Below are 4992 nucleotides of genomic sequence, written 5' to 3' on the forward strand. Positions count from 1 at the left end.
CCATTGGTGACTGGGCTCGTCTTCCTGGCTAGATTTAATTTTCTTCATATATCATGATGGTCTTTAAAAAGATCAATACTGATCATGTAGGGGGAACAGTAGGACATGAACCCTTCCTAGACATGTTGTGGAGTCTGTGAACAGGAGAGGAATATTTTCTTTACCTGAAACTGTCTTTATTTTGGGATCAGAAGCAGTGTGATCTCTTTTTTACTCTCTAGATTTCACAAGGAACAACCTCTCAGGACTAAATGTTGGAGAGTCACTCTAGTGCCACTGACTTCTATCTCATAGGCTTCCCTGGCTCCCCAGAATTATGCCATATTCTATTTGCTACCTTCTTCTTCTTCTGTTTGGTGACTCATGGGGAACATGTTCATCATTGTGATTGTCTGTGTTGATAAATGTTTGCAGTCCCCCATGTATTTCTTCCTTGGCCACCTCTCTGTCCTAGAAATCTTGCTCATATCTACTGCTGTTCCCTTGGTGCTCTGCAGGTTGCTGCTTCCTGGGATGCAGACAGTATCTTTGACAACATGTGGTGCACAATTATATTTGTACCTTTCTTTGGGCACGTCGGAATTCATATTAATGGGAGTGATGGCTGTAGACCGTTATGTGGCTGTCTGTAACCCTTTGAGGTACAACATCATTATGGACAGCCACACCTGCATCTGGGTGGTCATTGTGTCATGGGTGTTTGGGTTCCTATTTCAAATCTGGCCAGTCTATGCCACATTTCAGCTTACCTTCTGCAAATCAAATGTGATAGACCATTTTTTATGTGACCAAGGGCAATTGTTTGAACTATCCTGTGATGACAGCCATTTCACACAGTTTATTCTTTTTTAAATGGCTGTTTTCATTATCATTGGTGCTTTGGTCCTACACATTTCCTACACCTACATCATCTCTACCATCCTCAAGATCCCCTCAGCCTCAGGCCGGAGCAAAGTCTTCCCTATGTGTGCCTCTCACTTCACATTTGTTGCGATCGGCTGTGGCACCTGCTTGTTCCTCTATGTGAAACCCAAGCAAATGCAGGCAGCTTGAGTACAACAGGGTAGCGTCACTGATGGTTTTAGTGGTGACCCCTTTCCTGAACCCATTTATCTTCACCCTCCGGAATGAGAAATTCATAGAGGCCTTTTGAGATGTCATGAAACGCTGCTCACTGCTATCAACTCCTCAAGGATTAGCTGTGTCCTAAAGACAATCATGAACTCATTATTGTGGACGTGAATAATCTCAAAGCACTAATTCAGTCTGAAATGATCATTTTCAACACCACGTGGTTTGTGATCTACAAGGGCATTTTAAGACACAGCTAGCGCTCCAATTTATAATCAGATGATTCCTACATGGGAGATCACATTATTTTTTTACCTGGACATATATGTTTATATACTCTTCTGTAGTTATAATACAACTTACAATATAGATTTAACAGGTGTAAATGTACAAAATATGTGTGTTTTTTTTTAAAGAACACTCAGCTTTTTGAATGGGAAAATCCAGGAAAAGTATAATTCTCTCCATGGCCGCTGACACACATGTTTGATTCTAGGTGCTGGAGTCGTCTTCCCATGTTTTCCTCTGCTTTCATGATTTCCTCACTGCCTAAAGCACCTTCTGTTTCTTTTTTTTTTTCAGTATATGAAATTTATTGTCAAATTGGTTTCCATACAACACCCAGTGCTCATCCCAAAAGGAAGCACCTTCTGTTTCTTATGTGAGTGGCTTCAAATCCAGCGTAAGGTCCTACCCTTTCTTGAGATTCCCTCCCCAACGTCCAACAGGGATGTACATACCTCTCTGTAAATCTTCTCAACTGGCAGTTGTGAGAGTGAACTCACTCCACAGTCCTGACTCCTCCCCAACCTCAGGGCCAGATGATTCAGATACATCTCTAATTGTTGTACTTTCTCATAGTGAGGAGGTTGGGCAATGCCTTAGAAAGAGGCATTTTCTCATCTGGCATGAGTCTCATGATCACACCAGTCCCAAATGTGGGAGGGCAACTGGCTGGTTTTGGGAATTGAAGTGACAAGGGTGAACTGATCTTGCTGTGCCCCTGGGCTGAAGCAGGTGTGCATGGAGGGCAGAAAAAGGGCAGCTGGTCACTTCTCCCCGTAGTCCTCACATTGGTCAATCCTGACACAGGGCATTCCATCTCCCTTCTCTCTCAGCTACATTCCTGGGTTCCCTTCCTTCTCCCCCCTCACAAGGACCAGGTTTACCAAGCTGTCTTCCGGCTCTACAGTGAGCTTTCTCATCCACTTTGCAGTTCCAATATTGTGCCATCCTGGCCCCTTTCCTGTCACACCAGTATTTCAACTAATATTTCTGTATCATATGACACTGGTTTACTGATTTTTTTCTGTATCACTATTTGTAAATACACAAATAGAATATTAGTCATCCAAATGTATTATCAAAAGGAGGCTACTTAAAGAATTTATGTAACTTCCAGACTATCAGATATTTTACAGCTGTAAGAATAATGAGGAAGTTTTCTGTGCCATTAAGAGAAAGATCTCCACGATACACTGTTGAGTAAGAAAAGCAAAGAGCAGAGCATTTTGTTTAGTTTCTTAACTTTTTGTAAGACAAAAGTAGAATATACTTTATATTATTATTTGCATGGAGAGAAGTTTGGGAAGGGAGCACAGGAGGTTGGTGGTTGGGGAGGTGGCAGTGAGAGGGGGACTGAGGAGGAGTGCTGGGAGTGAGGTCTTTACATGGTTCTGAACTCCACATCATTCTATGCCTTACTAAGTCAAAAATAAAAGTAATCATCCTGCCTCTAATTGCCAAAAACGTTTGCTTGTTTCTACAAATTCATCACTGTAGCAGAGAAGACATTTTGGCAGAAGAATCTTTGGTAAGTCTGGACGCTCTATAAGGTTTCCGTAGGGCTGAGTAGAGCAAATGGGAGAAGAGTTGGGATGGAACAGAGCAACAGAGCTTCACATTTTTCTTGTCCTGAGTCCTTGGCTACTTTTGTAGGGATATGGAGATCATCTTTAAATATCACGGATATACACCTCTTGTTATCTGATGGTTATGTTGGAAGTACCTTTTGTGAATCGGGGTTTTGTCTTTTCACTTTTTAATTGAAATATTCTGTCATGCAGAAGTGTTAACTTTGTTGTTGTCAAACATAATTTTTATCTGTGATGTGTATGTGTGTATATTGCTTTAAAAGTGCTTTTCCATTCAAAGGACGTGAACAACAGTCTCTTGTGATAACTATAGCCTCTGACAATGTAGATATAGGACAACCGTTCTTTAAAATAGGAGAAGAATGGGAAGAGCACATGCAAAGTATTTTTTAACAGTTTTCAGTAATGACAGTGGTGGAGATAGTATTAGCAGTATTATTCTAGGAATGTTGTGTGTGTAACGTAAGCTAAAGACAATGAATAATTATGGAATATTCTAGTTCTGAAAATAATATAGAGGAGGTTAGGTAAAGTCTCTAGGGTCTTGTATTTAAATTGTATATATCAGGATGGACTCATTTTATATAAATGGGCCCATTTTATATGTCCCTAGGTGTAGGTTGCATTCTTGCAATACTATTTCCCAAGATGAGTAATAGGACTTCTTGGAGAAATTGCTCTTTCCAGGTCTGGGCAAGAAATCTATAAGATGAGCTTGTAATATCTTATCATAATGGGGATCAAAGATTACTGGGGTGATGTTAACAGGTATCAGGAGCTGACTGGAGGAGACTTCTACTGGCCAAAGATGAGAGAAGGTACACTTCAAAAAAATACAATGGTTGCAACCATTGGAAATCTATCAAATATATTTAAGTCCATGAGTTCATAATGGTGTTCCAAAAGCAGCCACCCTCAAAAGGTTACCTTCATTGTTTGTCAGACCCAAGCCAGATCAAGGCTCTGGAACCAGCTACTAGTTACAGAAAGACATGCAGAGAACAGAAAGACATGTTTAACTGTGCCATGAAGATGGAGTCACCGTAATGTGGACTGTGGGAAACTCTACAGTAAAAACCCCGATTCTTCAACAAAGAGATTGGAAGAAAATTAAAGAGCTGTAGAGAATCTATAGATTAAAATAGACTAAAAAACATATGAAATAAAAATGTAGAATACTAAGCTATAGTGTGTAGCACTTCAGACTGGCCTGATAAAATTGTTAAGAAGTGCAAGGAAGTGATTACTACAAGGTCTGGATTGCAGTCACTTTTGAGAATATGAGGATTGCAGTTGGAATGGGGCAATGGAAATGTTTCTGGGGTTGCTATCAAATCTCTATTTCTTGATCTGGGTGGTGGTTTATAAGGGTATTCACCTCATAATTTATTAAGCTATATGTATGTTCAGTGTGGTCTTTCTGTATTCATGTTTTATATTAAAATGAAATGATTAAAAAGGCCTTCTACGGTGCAGCCACTGTGGGAGTCAGTATGGAAATTCCTCAAAAAATTAAAAACAGAATTACCATATGATCCAGGAATTCTACAACTGGGCATTTGCCTGAAGGAAATGAAAACACTACTTTGAAAAGACATATGTATCCCCATGTTTATTGCAGCATTATTTACAATAGCCAAGATATGGAAGCAGTCCAAGTGTCCACTGATCGGTGAATGGCTAATGAGGATGTGGTTGTATATAGTGGAATATTACCCAGCCACAAAAAAGAATGGAATCTTTTGTTTGCAATAATGTGGATGGAGCTAGAGAGTATAATGCAAAGTGAAATAAGACAGTCAGAGAAAGACAAATACCATGTGATTTCACTCGTATGTGGAATTTAAGAAACAAAACAAATGAAAAAGAAAAAAAGAGACAAACAGAAAAGTATTGTCCTAAATAGAGAACAAACTGGTGGTTACCAGAGGGGAGGTGGCTAGGGGGATGGGTGAAATAGATAAAGGGGATTAAGAGGATGCTTATCATGATGAGCACCGAAAAATGTGTAGAATTATTGAATAATTATATTGTATACCTGAAACCA

The 4992-nt window shown here is 39.7% G+C and overlaps 1 pseudogene; it reads left to right on the plus strand.

The window, feature by feature from the left end:
* The first annotated feature begins 251 nt into the window (after positions 1–251).
* Positions 252–1199, plus strand: LOC124525160 (putative olfactory receptor 9A1; annotated as a pseudogene).
* The last annotated feature ends 3793 nt before the right edge of the window (positions 1200–4992 follow it).

This window comes from Lynx rufus, unplaced genomic scaffold (genome assembly GCF_022079265.1).
Source record: "Lynx rufus isolate CCGP_SWC_20201006 ecotype Redwood Valley unplaced genomic scaffold, mLynRuf1.p SCAF_4, whole genome shotgun sequence".
Taxonomy (NCBI): domain Eukaryota; kingdom Metazoa; phylum Chordata; class Mammalia; order Carnivora; family Felidae; genus Lynx; species Lynx rufus.